Source organism: Lithobates pipiens, unplaced genomic scaffold (assembly GCF_037356315.1).
Source record: "Lithobates pipiens isolate NorthernLeopardFrog02 unplaced genomic scaffold, aLitPip1_a1.2 Scaffold_25, whole genome shotgun sequence".
NCBI lineage: Eukaryota > Metazoa > Chordata > Amphibia > Anura > Ranidae > Lithobates > Lithobates pipiens.
This window is the reverse complement of record NW_027507787.1, coordinates 15,908,070-15,925,927: the sequence shown is the minus strand read 5'-3', so window position 1 is coordinate 15,925,927 and position 17,858 is coordinate 15,908,070.

Genomic DNA, 17,858 nt, shown 5'->3' with positions numbered 1-17,858 from the left:
AGGGGAACCCCAACGCCGAAAAAAATCGGCGTGGGGGTTCCCCCAAAGTCCACACCAGACCCTTGTCCGAGCACGCTACCCGGCCGGCCAGGAAAGGGGGGCGAGCGAGCGCGCCCCCCCTCCTGAGCCGTACCAGGCCGCGTGCCCTCAACATGGGGGGGTGCCTTGGGGAAGTGGGGGCCGCGCGGCCCCCCCACCCCAAAGCACCTTGTCCCCATGTTGATGAGGACAAGGGCCTCTTCCCGACAACCCTGGCCGTTGGTTGTCGGGGTCTGCGGGCGGGGGGCTTATCGGAATCCGGGAGCCCCCTTTAAGAAGGGGGCCCCCGGATACCGGCCCCCCACCCTATGTGAATGAGTATGGGGTACAATGTACCCCTACCCATTCACCTGTGAAATAAAGTACAAAAAAAAACACAACACAGGGGAAAAAATATTTTATTGCACAGCTCCGGGGGTCTTCCGTCTTCGGGGGTCTTCTCGCCGGACTCCTCCGCTATGTGTGTGTAGCTCTTTTACTAGCGGAGGAGTCCGGCTTTCTTCCTCCCCGCCGCCGGCCTCTTCTCCCGACTTCGGGGGTCTTGTCCCCCTCTTCGGTTCTTCTGCCGGGCCACCGCGCCTTCTTGTAGCTCTTTTACAGGCGGTGGCCCGGTCTTCTGTCGCCGCTGCCTTCCGTTCTTCTGTCGCCGCCTTCGGTTCTTCTGCCGGGCCACCGCGCCTTCTTGTAGCTCTTTTACAGGCGGTGGCCCGGTCTTCTGTCGCCGCTGCCTTCCGTTCTTCTGTCGCCGCCTTCGGTTCTTCTGCCGGGCCACCGCGCCTTCTTGTAGCTCTTTTACAGGCGGTGGCCCGGTCTTCTGTCGCCGCTGTCGTCGTCGTCGCCGCCGCCGCCGCCTTCCGTTCTTGTTCTTCTTCTTGTTCTTCTTCTTCTTCTCCTGGAGATGTTGACTCGACGAGCTCTCCGGCCAGAATGCCAGAGCCGCGCTGTGCGGTCACTTATATAGTGACAATGGGGCGGTGTCACATGGTATATGTCACATGGGTTGGTCACATGGTGACCCCGCCCCCTTACGATGTCATAGTCCCCATGTGACATCAACCCATGTGACACAACACAGGGGAAAAAATATTTTATTGCACAGCTCCGGGGGTCTTCCGTCTTCGGGGGTCTTCTCGCCGGACTCCTCCGCTATGTGTGTGTAGCTATTTTACTAGCGGAGGAGTCCGGCTTTCTTCCTCCCCGCCGCCGGCCTCTTCTCCCGACTTCGGGGGTCTTGTCCCCCTCTTCGGTTCTTCTGCCGGGCCACCGCGCCTTCTTGTAGCTCTTTTACAGGCGGTGGCCCGGTCTTCTGTCGCCGCTGCCTTCCGTTCTTCTGTCGCCGCCTTCGGTTCTTCTGCCGGGCCACCGCGCCTTCTTGTAGCTCTTTTACAGGCGGTGGCCCGGTCTTCTGTCGCCGCTGCCTTCCGTTCTTCTGTCGCCGCCTTCGGTTCTTCTGCCTTCCGTTCTTCTGTCGCCGCTGCCTTCCGGTCTTCTGTCGCCGCTGTCGTCGTCGTCGCCGCCGCCGCCGCCGCCTTCCGTTCTTGTTCTTCTTCTTGTTCTTCTTCTTCTTCTCCTGGAGATGTTGACTCGACGAGCTCTCCGGCCAGAATGCCAGAGCCGCGCTGTGCGGTCACTTATATAGTGACAATGGGGCGGTGTCACATGGTATATGTCACATGGGTTGGTCACATGGTGACCCCGCCCCCTTACGATGTCATAGTCCCCATGTGACATCAACCCATGTGACCAACCCATGTGACATATACCATGTGACACCGCCCCATTGTCACTATATAAGTGACCGCACAGCGCGGCTCTGGCATTCCGGCCGGAGAGCTCGTCGAGTCAACATCTCCAGGAGAAGAAGAAGAAGAACAAGAAGAAGAACAAGAACGGAAGGCGGCGGCGGCGGCGACGACAGCGGCGACAGAAGACCGGGCCACCGCCTGTAAAAGAGCTACAAGAAGGCGCGGTGGCCCGGCAGAAGAACCGAAGGCGGCGACAGAAGAACGGAAGGCAGCGGCGACAGAAGACCGGGCCACCGCCTGTAAAAGAGCTACAAGAAGGCGCGGTGGCCCGGCAGAAGAACCGAAGGTGGCGACAGAAGAACGGAAGGCAGCGGCGACAGAAGACCGGGCCACCGCCTGCAAAAGAGCTACAAGAAGGCGCGGTGGCCCGGCAGAAGAACCAAAGAGGGGGACAAGACCCCCGAAGTCGGGAGAAGAGGCCGACGGCGGGGAGGAAGAAAGCCGGACTCCTCCGCTAGTAAAAGAGCTACACACAGATAGCGGAGGAGTCCGGCGAGAAGACCCCCGAAGATGGAAGACCCCCGGAGCTGTGCAATAAAATATTTTTTCCCTGTGTTGTGTTTTTTTTTGTACTTTATTTCACAGGTGAATGGGTAGGGGTACATTGTACCCCATACTCATTCACATAGGGTGGGGGGCCGGTATCCGGGGGCCCCCTTCTTAAAGGGGGCTCCCGGATTCCGATAAGCCCCCCGCCCGCAGACCCCGACAACCAACGGCCAGGGTTGTCGGGAAGAGGCCCTTGTCCTCATCAACATGGGGACAAGGTGCTTTGGGGTGGGGGGGCTCGCTCGCCCCCCTTTCCTGGCCGGCCGGGTAGCGTGCTCGGACAAGGGTCTGGTGTGGACTTTGGGGGAACCCCCACGCCGATTTTTTTCGGCGTTTGGGTTCCCCTTTAAGCCCATTCCAGGCGGCGGAGCCCGCGACGTCTCCTTCGCGGGCCCCGCCTACCTGTACACGCGCTCGAAATGGGCGGACTTTCCGAGCGGGAACAGTCCGCTCATTTCGAAAGTACAGCGGACAGGCCCACACACGGGCGGACTGTTCGCTCAAACACAGTTTCAGCGGACAGTTTTTCGGAATTTCCGAAAGACTTTGTCCGTCCAACTGTCCGCTGAAACTGTCCGCTGAAAGCCCACACACGAGCGGACTGTCCGCCCAAACACTGTTCAGCGGACAAGGTTGGGCGAACAGTCCGCCCGTGTGTACGCGGCCTTAATATCATTGTTGAATCATCGGCTGTAGACTATGTATATGACACATTGATTTGTGTTGGTGAGAAAAGGAAAACATATCCCTTCCCTCCAAAGTGTCCCAGATCCACAGGACTGTCCCCCAAATGTCCTGTATCCTGGAGGACTGCCCCCAAATGTCCTGTATCCTGGAGGACTGCCCCCAAATGTCCTGTATCCCGGAGGACTGCCGCCAAATGTCCTGTATCCTGCAGGACTGCACCCCATATATCCTGAATCCCACAGAAATGGACCTCAAATGTCATGTATCCCTCGTGACTGCCCTGGGATTTTAACAAATTTCCAGTGTTCCACAAGTTTGGGATATATGCCGGAGTTGAATGCTTGAACACTTACAGCCACTGGCACCAGAGATATGCTGGATTTTTTTGGACAGAGTGATCTTGTTTTGTTTTACTACTATTGACCATCAATGTTAGGGTGAGGTAAATCATTGACTCATTCTAGAGGGTATTTACTACCACAGATCACCAATGGTTCTGGGATGTTATTTACTGTTACTGATCATTTTTTATTTCCATTAACAGACAGTAATTATTGGGGGGGAGAATAAAAGGCTTTTTTTTCCGTGTTGCACTTTTTCTTTGTTGTCCTGAAAATTAAGGAAAAGGAAAAAAATCGGCAGAAAAATAGCTAACGGATGAAGGGGATGAAGGAGTTTTTAGGGGAGATCAGGGTTAATTAAGGGTTAATAAGGGGTTAAATAGCAGAACATTTTATTTAAAAAAAAATGTACTTACAAAGTTTCTTTAAGCGGTATTATTTGCAGGTCAAATGCCACATCTTTAACCTCTTAAATACAGACACATTTACCCCCTTCCTGCCCAAGCCAATTTTCAGCTTTCAGCGCTGTCACATTTTAATGACAATTGTGTGGTCATGCAACACTGTACCTATATGAATATTTTCTCATTTTTTTCATACAAATAGAGCTTTCTTTCCCTGGTAGTGAATGGTGTTGCTTGAGCAACTTGCCTTCTGCAAACTGAACACAGGGTTTTTTTCTCTGCACCCCCACCATTCAGAGACCTTATTTTTTTCAATTAAAACAAGGCATTCTCCAATGCGATATGGCAGAGAGGAGGGGTGGGATGATGTCATAATTCCCACCTCATCCAATCAGAGAACAACTTGCATTCATTGAAAGAAATACAAGACATTCTCAGAACAGAGGAGGGACTGAGGACACCTCTGTGTTCAGCATGCATAAGGCAATTCACTTGAGCCCAACAGGGAAGAGATCAGCACTGACTTTATAAAGGACAGGCTATTTACAGTGAATTTCTGGGTCCACTTTGATTTATGGCTGAAGTTGATTACGACAAACACATATTTAGCCTCCCTGTCATAAGCAGGGTTGCCTGTTAAGCTGTAGTCATTCAATGTTAATTTGTAGTCTGTCTTTGCTCAGCCTACCCCTAAGTTCAGCCTGGCTGAGTTCCCTCTACTTGTCAAGAGGTGGCACTGTTATCTCTGGCATTAGAGTGAGAATTCACAGTGGGCTTGGGTTGTGAATATTAAGCTCCTTTTCTAGCCAACCACTAGAAGTTCCTTTCCCAGTGGAGCACCATGTGAAAGGATTAAACTATTTGGGATGAGCTGAAGCAAGCTCTCTTTCCCCTGAGATGTAATTGGTTTAATTCAGCACCAACAAAACACCGTACACCAAAATACAACTCAACAGGGGGAAAAGATTTTGATTTGATATGGAGGTTACAGTCCTGGTTACGGCATTTGTGATTTTGCTGTCTCTTTAGCCCTGCCTGAAGAAGCCTGTATGTTATTGGGCCTATGCCTGGAGCCAGGGCCTGCAGCTGTCCCTGTCATAATACAGGATGGAGTCCCGGGGATTGGTTGGCTCCGGTAAAGAAGGGAAAGATAGGATTGCGCTATGGATAATTGGTATATGCTACTAAGGGTAAGAGCTGCCTCTACCATGTGTTTCCATCTTATGAGATGGAATGGAGTATATGAAAAAAGCAGTAGGTAGGCGTGGCGCTATACCTTAATTGGTCCAAAGTAAGTGGTTCAAAACATAGGAGAAACCTCTCCTTATATTTGCCTGGATGTGTCTGCTTTTACTAAAACTAAAAGGGAGAATGGTTTTATAGTGTTGGACCCCTTGGTATGTTTTTTAGGGGTTACTCCAAAAGAGATACTTTAAAAGCCAACTATATTGAAATCTGTGCAGTGCCTTTAGAAATTATTACCAGGAATAGAAAAAATAAATGAAAAAATAAATATACGATAATAAAATGTGGTGTATTCTTATTTGGTGATAGTCCGAAAAAATATGTGAAAAAGTGAAATGGAATAAAATGAATAAATAGACAAATTATTAAATAAATACAGCGTTAAATAATTAAATGAGTGTGTGAGAATGAGTTGAATAAATAAATTATTTAATGAATCCTATTGAGTGTTTGACCTTCTGTCCAGTGTTGGACCCTCTGTCCGGTATTGAAAACTCAGTGCTTATCCGGAAAATATATGTAAATACATATATATGTGACCCAACTACGTGCCAAAAACAAATATCTTTTAAATTCCAATGTTATTAAAATAAATATGCATAAAATGTTTTAAATTAATAGTCAAAAAAATGTGATGAAAGTGATTTGTGCACAGTTGACTACTTCTTAATGCATGAAGAGAAACACCCGGTGCGTTTTTTCCGTGCAAGGTGATGGTTTTGCATTCACCAGATACCCTGCCCCTGCAGGGGTAAAAATGCCTTCACAGTGTGAGCCCGTGTCACTTTGTGGTGTCTCTCTGGGAGCTGTTTTCCTCAGCATGGGTTAATTATTCAGATGTTTTAATGAGAGAGAAGGATATCCATAGTGTAATATGTTTTAAACATCAAATTTATTAAGTTAAAAAGCTACTCACAATCGATAATCTTTATAAACCGCAATATTAAGCCTGCCGCCGATCGCTACAGCTTTAGGGGAGAGAGTGCATCCTATGGCCACTCCCTACGTGTTTCATCATCAAGCCGTCATCCGGAGCTCCCTTTTAGTTTTAGTAAAAGCAGACACATCCAGGCAAATATAAGGAGAGGTTTCTCATATGTTTTAAACCACTTACTTTGGACCAATTAAAATTAAGGTATAGCGCCACGCCTACCTACTGCTTTTTTCATGGCTCTGGTAAAGAAGCACATTTTGTTTGCTGACTACCATGTCTGCTGGGGGATTCTAGAGACAGGAGTATTGGTTCTGACTTAAAGACCCTTCCCTATGCAGCAGCATGTGGAGTCCTAGGGTTCTGCTGAGGTTTTGAAGCATCTGACTCCCTTTCCCTCTCTCCTGAGATGCTCGTGTAATAAACCAACTCTTTATTTCAAGAAAGTGACTGCGGCCCAAATCTTTACAGCCCCCCCCCAACAAATACTTGTAAAGGATCCAGCTCTGAGGTGAAATGTCAGCCCTTCCTGTCTCTGGGGGGGGAAGTCCACCTGCCCCTGAAGCCCAGGGGGGCACTACTTGTAGTAAAGTGATTTAAGTGGACTTTCTAACCAAAGACCTGCTACAGTGTTTTTTTGGATTACATTTGTTTCTCTGGACAGGTTTTGTTTGTTGCCTGGAAATGCTCTTTAAGTGAAGTTTGGAAGGCATCTCTATGATACAGAAGCAAAGCTTGACTACATTTTGAATTCCCTCTCTTTTATATCACACCACAGACAATGAGCAGACAGGACAGACATTTGCTTTGCACTTCATAGACAAATGCCAGCAGATTAGGTCTTATAGAACATGATCTCCTGCATAATTAAACCTTTGTTTGGCTAGCTTTAGAAAGAGTAGCACTTTATTGACTCTAGTGGTAGATATGTTTCATATATAATAATAGTTTTATAAACATAAAAAAAAGAACTCAAACAATTAGGTGGCTTAACCCACCTAACCAGAGTTATTAAAAGGAAAGATCTCTGGCGCGCTGTTAGGAACAGCTTGACATTTTTGCACTTCAGTAACATTTGTTTTTTTAAAATTCACTCCAAAGTAATGGGCGATCATGATGAACTGTGAGCACCACTGAGAAATTCACTCATCAATAGCGAAATTGCTTGGAGCCATTTATATGCAAGCTAATCAAACCATCAACCAGATGCAAATAGTACAAAAATTGGAGGCTGGCCCTGGAAAAACAATGCAAGGCTGGCAGTGGTCACAGGTTCCTTTTATTCTGAATAATGTTCAATATTCTTTGGAAAGTTTTTATACTCCAACAGCCTGGATGTAACCTTGGCTTGGAAAAGTACATTTTCTCAGCTCCCCATTGTCCCAATAAATTTGTGGAAGTGGTCTTGTGTCATGTTAAGGTGTTAATGCAACAAGTCATATGGTGTATAAATGGATGGATCGTTGTAGCTACAGTGCTATGGTAACAACACCGCAACCCATTTATTAGCCAAATATGTAGAATGAATTACAACAGAAAAAAAAATTGTTCAGTGAATGAATGCACCTTATCTTATACTGCATCTGGGGGTGATTTATTGAACTGAAAACATCCCAGAATACCAAATGACTGAATAATGAACAGTTTGTGCCTATTTTCTGGAATAATTGGGGGTTTTAGTCAACATGACTGCATCGCTGGGTGCCTGTTTGGGGCCCCATGCAGCTTACCTGACAGCCCCCCAAAAAAATGTAACATTTTGTAAAATGATTTCTTTATGATTTTTAAAAATGTTTTTTTTTTACTTATTTTTAAATGATTTTGTACATTTTATTTTTACAACGCTGTTGGCGGGTGGGAGGGGGTGTATGAAATAGCAGGGGTCTAAACAGACCCCTAACATATTACCTTTGAGACAGAGAAAGGAATTGAGGACACAGATTCCATTCCTTTTTCTATAGCAGGGATATGCAATTAGCGGACCTCCAGCTGTTGCAAAACTACAAGTCCCATCATGCCTCTGCCTCTGGGTGTCATGCTTGTGGTTATCAGAGTCTTGCTATACCTCATGGGACTTGTAGTTCTGCAACAGCTGGAGGTCCGCTAATTGCATACCCCTGCTCTATAGCCTCAGTTACACTGAAGATGAATGAACAGGAGGCAAAGGCTCCTGTTCATTCATAAACTGAAGCATAGTAAACACAGTTTACTAGGTTCAGTTATCAATGGACATAAGAGCTATCCATGCCGACTGTGTCCAATTCAGAAAGGGGCTTGCAAATTATATATTTACCGGTCCCTTCCTCCACTCTCCATCCGTCTGTGTGCCTGCAGATGCTGGCAGGAGAGGGAAGCTGGGGGAGCTGAGTGGGGAAGAAGAGGGGTCTGGGCACACAGGGGAGAATCAGGTGTGGGCAGCACGTGGAGGAGGATCGGTACAGTAAAAAACAATAATACAGTGCACTTAAACATGGAATAATGACATCTGATTGGATGCTACAATTAACCAGACTTTGCACACAGAGGGCAGAGGGGGCAGAGGACAGCAGGGAGAATCAGTGTGGCAGGGCTGGGGGGACAATTACAGAACAGTGCACGGTATCTGTGTCTCACCAATTGAAAGCTGGATGGAGGGAGAGGGGAGAAACTGACTTTTAGCTGCTGGAGGGAGAAACACAGACACAGAGCATTGTCTGCCCCCCCCCCCCCCTCCGTGTGCAAAGTCAGATTGACTGTAGCATCCAATCAGATGTCATTATTTAGTGTTTAACTGCAATGTATTATTGTTTTTTACTGTATTATTGAATGAGTAATTTCCTCTGGTAGAAATCACTGCAAAGCAGAAAATTAATCCATCCAAACAGAACATAACAGTTTGTGCAAACGGTATTCCTGGGTATGGTCGCTATGAGGTTTTCACTCAAGCCCTGCACTAGGGTATCTGGTGTTGCAGTTTAGCCACTGAAGTCTGCATAGAGAGTACATTGTAATGAATGTACACATGACAACAATTTGAATGTAAACCCTCCTATCTACCATGGATGTTGCCATCCTAGCCTTTATTTTAGATCTGCAGTTGCTGTGCATGTGATTAGCTATAACACCAGCCATTTCAGGGCTTGAAAATCTGGTTGGGCTGATCTCATGCAATACCAAAATTCTTATGTTGGCAAAACAGGATAGAAATGACAAAAAGAAAACACAGTAAAAGAACATAAGGAAGATTATTAAACTGTGGACATGTGGGTCATCATTTCACACCAGCAGACTGCTGTATGAAGACATGAATGTTGTCATTCTTAATGGGCACTTTAAAAAAAAAATTATAGGAAAGCTTTTAAACAAAGAATGATAATTCTTTTTGACACAAAAGAGAATGGGCTAAAGGTGAACCTCAGTTTTCTAAATCACTATGCAACTTTTGTTTTGACCACACTCATCTCTGTGACTCCTTCCTCCCCCTCCCCCCATTTCGTAACCTATTTCTTTTCTTATCTCAGCAAACTATCCCACTTTTATTGTCATTGCATGTATGTGTTATTTTTCTTTCCCCCAGAGATTATACTAAATATTTTGCTTTATCTTTGTGTATCAGTACTATTTGGACCTTTCGAATAAGGAAGTATACCTTTAAAACACAATGTTACCTGCCTGGAGTTTGTATGTTCTCCCTGTGACTGTATGGGTTTCCTCCGGGTACCCTGGTTTCCCCCCCCACACTCCAAAGACATGCTGTTAGTTTAATTGGCTCCTGTCTAAATAGGCCCGAGTGTGTATGTATGAATGTGAGTTAGGGACCTTGAATTCTTAGCATCTTGAGGGCTGTGGTATCACTACAGTTGGTGTCACCTGGTGCATGGTCACGGGGAATGTTTTACAGCACCACCACATCGATATGACTCTCCCTCTCTAGCCTGCCATAGTGCTCTATCCTGTCGCTGTGGGGTGACAGCCGGACAGAGCAGTTCTGCCAGCATGCCGATCCGTATGCTGTCACGGATGGGATGGTTTCACCCCTCTGGTGGGTGTTACCCAGGTGTGGTCCGCACCACCATAGACCCATTAAAGGTAAGATTATTACATAACAAAGCAGTATTTTCCAAAACTACAGGACATTATATGATAGAGAAAACAGATTAGGACTTCTATGCGTAGACCATGATCATGCGGTTGTGGTTTTGGAGCAGTGATTGATCCATATACCCATGCTGGGACTTTTAACGTGTCTAATAGTTAAGGATTTGATAACATTTACTTAATGTTTCTAACATGGTGGGTTGAGTTCTGATATAAGACAGTGCTTACCATACTTATCGGCGTATAACATGCACCCCAAGCTTAGGATGTAATTTTAAGGAAAAAACTTTTAGGAGGGAAGTTTATGGAAAAAAACTTACATTTAAATGCCCATCAATGTAGCCTTATCAGTGTCCATCTGCAGCATTGTCCAGTGTCATTGCAGCCTAGTCAGTTTCATTTGCAGCCTTGTCATTACAGCCTTGTCAGTGTCAGTGTAGCCTTATCATTGCAGCCTTGTCATTGCAGCCTTGCCCCAGTGTCATTTGCAGCATTGTCAGTGTATCCTTGATCCAGTGTCATTTGCAGACTTGTCAGTGTAGCTTTGCTCCAGTGTAATTTGCATTCTAGGCCTTGTAGCCTTGCTCCAGTTTCATTGCAGCCTTGTCAGTGTAGCCTTGCCCCAGTGTCATTTACAGACTTGTCAGTCTAGCCTTGCTTCAGTGTCATTCCCACTTTCCAGTTTAAAAATGGCACCACCGGTGGCTCTCAGCCGCTCTTGGCAGCTCTTGCCGATCTCCGCTGATTGTGAGTGGAGGAGCAGGCCACCGAGATCGTAGCTGAGTGTTTTCGGCTAGACTCGGCTCTGCTCACAGTCACACCCAGTTCCTGTGTCCATCGTAGGGTGGGACTGGGCATGACTGTGAATGGAGCCGAGTCTAGCCGAGTACACTCGGCTGTGATCATGGCGGCTCGCTCCTCTGCTCACAATAGGCGGGCAATCGGCGTATAACACGCACCCATGATTTTCCCCTGATTTAAAATACGGTACTAATTCTTTCAGACATAAAGCTAAACAAAAGTTAAATTTTTTTTTTAAAGTTGATAATAATTAGGATAGTTTTTCTAGAGCATTAATTGGTTGGAATCTGAAGTGATACTTTAAGGATCCTACTGTGCAAATTAATAAAGCCAATATGCCAGGATACAAATTTGAAGGAGATTCATTGAAAGTCTTTAAGCTGTGATTAAAATTGGTACCTGGGGAAACCTGTCATCTGTTCAAATTAAAAGTAAGATATCTACAGAATAATATTCTGTAGATTTATTACCACATTTAAAATAAAACTAAATATTTTGATCTCCTTATTTTAGTAGTGTTAGTGCTAAGTTACTGATTTTATGACTGGATAACAAAAATATTAAAAGAAAAACTCATACTTCCGATTCGGGGCTGCATGGAAAGGAGCTAGGAGACTTCAGCTCTCACCGTGTTCCTCCAAACCGTGCTACCAAGCCTGCTTGCCAGAGGTACCACCTCTTCTTACCCCCCTCTCACTGGGGAAGTCACGATGGACCACTTTGTGGAGTGATCCGTGGCCTGAATGGCCCCCGCTCCCCCCTGCAATGAGGGGACACAGCTTATGCTGCAGCCAAAATGGCGCCTGTGGATTCATATGGTGTGCACACAGCACAAGTGCCCGCTCTCCCTCAGGGGCTCTCCACATACCCACACACTGACCCAGCCTCTCCTGCCAGCATAGCCCAGGCTGTGGTAGCGCTCCTCACCCCAATGGTCACCGAGGCAGTCGACCATGCCGTCCTTAAAGGGCTAGAGCACCTACATAAGGAAATACAATTACAAACCCTCAGAATTGACCAGGCAGAGGAGTGGATCTCCTCAATGGAAGACAAAGCTGCTGCAACATCTGCTGCTGCAGCCAAGCTCTCCTCAATCCAAAGTGAACTCCAGGACAAAGTGTACAATCTCTAAAATCGTTCCAGACGCAACAATCTGCGCATCATTGGTCTCACTGAATCTTATTCCTCCTCCTCGCTAACCACTATCTGCTCCACCACCATCCATGAACAGCCGGGGCTCCGCACCCCTTGCCTGGTGGAACGAGTGCACCGTATCGGACAGCCGTCTGAGTCTCGCTCCAAGCTCCGTCCTATGATTGTTAGGTACCTAACCGCCGCCAGTGCAACCTTTCTGCGAATGGCCACCCATTGCTACTATTTGCGAAGTTATGCGATAACATAAGGCTTTCTCAGGGATCTTCTCGTCCCTCTACAGCAACCACATCAAAATTTACTCTGGCGTACTGGTGTACCCAGCGATCCTGCATATCCAACCTGCCATGGGTGAATCTGTCTCATTCACCTCTCCATCTGAAGCTGAGCACTACCTCAATGCGACACAACCTTCCGACATGTAACAGGAGGATCCATCTGTCTCTAACCTGTACAGGAAATTCCCTCCGCCCTCTAGGGGCCAGCAAAGCCCCCAAAAAAAACCTACAAAATGGTGCATGTGGCCTTGCAGGGGACCACTCTGGGCACTGCTGATTGCATCCTCCTGCTATCTTTCATGGTTTGCCCCTTCTTTATTTGAGCCTGATGGCTTAGGCCCTCTCTGACCCAGTGATTTTAGCCCACCATCTCTGACTTTCCTCCTCTGGTGGGCCCTAATAATAATAATAAAATGTTTTTCCACATCTGGCTACTCCCAAGTTGCTTAATACGTGTATGGGTCATCCCTGATTGATCTCAGGTTACCCTTTCCCCCCCTTTTTCCCTTCTCCCCCTTAATTGTTCTCCCCTTCCTAACCCCCGCTCCCCCCTTCCCTGATCTCCTTCCTCTTTCCTTTACTCTCTCCTCCCCACCCCCTCAGACCCCTCCTCCTCAGAGCTACTCCATGTTGACGTAGGCAGAGGAGGTGCTCCTTGGCAGGGGCGCTTTCAGTGGTGGCCCCGTGGGGACAAAAAGTGAAATTCATGGAATGTTTTTGGAGGCCTAACCTTCTGTTTGTTATTTGGATAGAAATAACAGATAGCCCCTAATAATAATTGATCCCCCCACAATTACTTAATTTTTCCAACAGTGCAAGGGTTACTACCCATGCAGAAAATGTAATGTATGTCTCCACAATACTTGTGGTAGATGTAAAACAGAGACATTTCAGTCGTCCGCTACACAACAGACATATGCTATGAAGCATTTCACTACTTGTGCTACAAAGTTTGTAGTATATCTCTTGACATGTCCGTGCAAGAAGCAATATATAGGGCGTACTATTAGGACATTCTCTGTTCAGGTCAATGAACATTTGACTAATATTAAGGCAGGCAAAACTGATCATTGTGTCCCTCGGCATTATTTAAAATATCATGATCAGGACCCGGGCATACAATTTTTTATTATTGATAAGCTTGTCCCCATTTGGAGGGGAGAATCCCGGCTTCGAGGCGTCTTAAGGCTTGAGACGTATTGCATACATGAGTTGCGGTCCTACTCACCATAGGGAATGAATGTCGAGTGGGACATCAACTCGTTCATTAATCAAGCCTAATTGGATCTCCTTTCCTTTTCCCCTTTTTTCAGATATCGTGTTTGTTTGACCATAGATTAATATACATTAAGCAGGGGCAATTTCCCCTTTTTATATTAATATTGTTTTTACATATCAATGTAATTTTGGGTGGGTTGGTTCCATATACCATTTAGATGGGTGCAGAGGGAATATATGCATTTGTATCTTTTCAATTTTTGTATTTTTGTTTTTGTTTTCATTTCTACACATATTGGATTTGCGTGACACCATGCTTCCGGTATGTGCTTTTTTCTTGTTTAGGGTCTTGTGTCTTTTTGGTGTAGTGGGGTTGTGTCTTATGGGTTATGTGATGTAGCTGTGAGGTATGCTCTATGCGTTATGAAGACTTTGGTCAGTCGGTCAGAAATTTTGGGTGATACTAGTTTACATGTGTCTAAGGCATCACTCCATTCATCATCTGCTATAGGTCCTATCTCCCCCACCCATCTATTCTTTAGTGCGTAGGCCGCCACGGTCATTGGAGGGAGTGATAGCATGACATAAAATTGTGAGATGAGTTTTTTGGGATCTGGGTTTTTAATGGTTTCCATCAGTGGATTACTGGCTAGGGAAAGGTCATCTAGGGGAAATTGTGCACAGTACGCATGGCGAAGCTGTAAGTATCTATAATAGCTATTGGGGAGCTCATATTCAGATTGCAAGTCGTGAAAAGATTTTAATTTACCACCAGAGGTTATGTGGGATAGATAGAAGAAGCCCATTTTACTCCACATCCCGCTGTCCATGATCCGTTAAAATTCAGGGAGGGTCCTATTGTGCCACAGGGGGGTGTATTCGTGCAGGGGCGGTAGGCGTAGTTTCGCAGAAGTTATGTTCCATACCCTCCTATACTGGTAGATAGGGATGAGCATCGAGTTCAAGTCGAACTCATGTTCGACTCGAACATTGCGATTCGAACGGAAACCTGCATTACATCAGAGGAGAGTGGGGTCACCCATACATCATTGGGGAACCCAGGCTTCCCCAGTAGCGTCAGAGGGGGGCGGGGCCAGGTGACAGGTGGTCCCGCCCTCCTCATATAAGAAATGTCAGGCTGCCGGGATTCCGCAGTGTCTCCGCCAGTGGAGACAGAGGAAGGATGGATGGACTGGACTGCGCTGCGCTGGGCAGAGAGATCACCCGTCGCTGGATCAGATCAGCCATCGCTGGACCCCGTAGAGATGATCATCCGTCGTTGAATAGCAAGAGTGGATTACCACTGCTGGAATCTTTTGTTATTTTTTTATTTTTAATAAAGGACTTTTTCAAAAGTGTGTTTGTCTTATTTAACTATTTTTTATACTTTCTTTGTGAAATGGTAGGGGTACTTTTGTACCCCCTTACCATTTCAAACGGGGGGCGCTCCCTCGTCCCCTCCTCTTTTTCTGCGGCCTGCCAGGTTGCGTGCGGGGTTCCCCTTAATATCCATACCATACCTGAAGGGTCTGGTATGGATATTTAGGGGGAACACCATGTCATTTATTTTTTTATTTGAAGCGGGGTTCCTCTTAATATCCATGCCAGACCTGAAGGGCCTGGTAATTGAATTTGGGGGAACCCTACGCTTTTTTTTTTTTTTTTATCAATGACTTTCAATGAGTGTTATCTGTATTACGGGAGCCAACAATTCATTATTGCCGCAAGTGATTTTAAATGACTTTTTTTCCTGCAGAAATTACACTTTGTGCAGGGACAGTTCTAAGCACGGGAAACATGTGCCCCTTCACAGGCATACTATACACACCCCCAGGTACGAAATTTAAAGGAATATTACACTTTTATTGTTTCACTTTAATCATTATTAAAATCACTGCTCCCGAAAAAACGGCTGTTTTTAAAACTTTTTTTTGCATTTATACATGTCCCCTGGGGCAGGACCCAGGTCCCCAAACACTTTTTAGGACAGTAACTTGCATATTAGCCTTTAAAATTAGCACCTTAGATTATGAACGTTTGAGTCCCATAGACTTTAATAAGGTTCTAAAGTTCACACAAAGTTTAGGTTCTGATGCGAACCGAACCGGGGGGGGGGGTGGGGGGCTCATCCTTACTGGTAGACAAGTGATTTGTTGTCCATTGTCCTGCCCTCATTCTCTGTTGCCCCAGTAATCGCCACCATGAAGTCAAGAGTTAGTCTGGTCCATTTTGGACATAGGAAGCTCAAGAACCTGTCTTTATCCGTTTTGTCTATATGAAAAATGTGCGATAATTGCTCTGCAAGGTAGTACAAGTTGAAGTCAGGCAGGGCCAGTCCTGTGAGGTCAGTGGGTTGTTTGAGTTTATGCCAGGGAAGTTTGTGCCTGTTATTGCCCCATACAAATGGTTTTAGGAGGGCTTCCATCATCTTAAAGTGTTTGAGCACCAAGTATAAAGGGGAGTGCCAAATCATGTATAACATTTTCAGGAGCAGGACCATCTTAATAAGATTTGTGTGACCCATTACCCCTAGTGGAAGGTGTGCCCATATCTGTGTCTTCTGCTTGATCATATCTATTAGAGGTGTAATGTTAAGTAGGACATAGTCTAACGAGGTTCTGGTAGTCCGGATTCCGAGATATTTAATAGTGTCTACCCTGTGCAGAGGGAGCAGGGCTCTGTCACTGATCATGAATTGACCTATTTCTCCCCTCCCCATAATTCATTTTCCCATATAGACTACCTTTTCTGCTCAACGGGTATACTCCCCATTGTCTCCTTGTCAGTCATCACTCCTCCATTAGTGTCCAGATGTCTGGGTTTTTAACCCCCCTGCAATGCAGGCGCCTGGCGTTTCCCACGTTTTTTGGCTAACAATACTGATTTCCTACACACCCTTCGCACTGCCTGACCTGAATTTGTAGAAACCAGCAGGGCTCATCTCTCCATCTCTTGTCTCTCCACCCCAAATTTGTTTTGGGAGATGGGGAAAGCTTTTCTAAGAGGACACATTATATCCTATACAGCTCAATTTAAGAAACAAACTTGTCTCCATATTTGAAGGCCAGTGACTCCCTACGCCTGGCACACTGTGCCTTAACGTTAAACTATACTGCAGCCAACATGCCTGCATGGCAAGCAGCCAAGTGTGCTTTTAACCACTGGTCTGCACAGCAAGAGATTACTAAACAATGTTACTCTGCTCTCCATTTTCATATACAGTGCCTTGCAAAAGTATTCACCCCCTTGCCATTTTTTGTATTTTGTTGCCTCACAACCTGAAATTAACATGGATTGTTTGAGGATTTGCATCATTTCATTTACAGTGTTCTGGCAAATGCCAAAAATGCCCACAAATTTGAAGAAGATTTTTTTTTTATTGTGAAGCAAAGAGGACAAAATAACAGAAAAAGTCAATGTGCATAATTTATCCCCCTAAAGTCAATACTTTGTAGAGCCACCTTTTGCAGCTATCACAGCTCCAAGTTGCTTTGGACAAGTCTCTATGAGCTTGCCACATCTTACTACTGGGATTTTTGCCCATTCCTCCTTGAAAAACTGCTCCAGCTCCTTCAGGTTGGATGGTTTGCGCTTGTGAACAGCAATCTTTAAGTCTGACCACAGATTTTCTATTGAATTGAGGTCTGAGCTTTGACTAGGCCATTCCGACACATTTACATGTTTTTTTTTTTTTTCTTCTTATAGCCTTCTTATAGCCTATACCATCTTTATGTAGCGTAACAATTCTTTTTTTTAAATCCTCAGAGAGTCCTTTGTCATGAGGTGCCAGTGACCAGTATGCGAGCGTAAGAGTGATAACACTAAATTTAACACACCTGCTCACTGTTCACATTTGAGACCTTGTAACAAATGAGTCACATGACACTGGGGAGGGAAAAGGGCTAATTGAGCCCTATTTGGACATTTTCACTTAGGGTGTACTCACTTTTGTTGCCAGTGGTTTAGACATTAATGGCTGAGTGTTTAGATATTTTGAGGGGAGAGCAAATTTACACTGTTATACAAGCTGTACACTCACTACTTTACTTTGTAGCAAAGTGTAATTTCTTCAGTGTTGTCACATGAAAAGATATAATAAAATATTTACAAAAATGTGAGGGATGTACTCACTTTTGTGAGATACTGTAAATGTGCACCAAGGGCCTGTGGTAACATTACAATGCAGCGCCATTCATCTTAAATGGCACCCCAACAAACGTTTGCAATGCAATAATGTGCTTTGAGGTATACTGCATGATTGTATGATTTGGTGCATTAGGTAGCTCATTCATATGAATGGGTTGCCTTAACATGAAGCATGTGTTCTAACG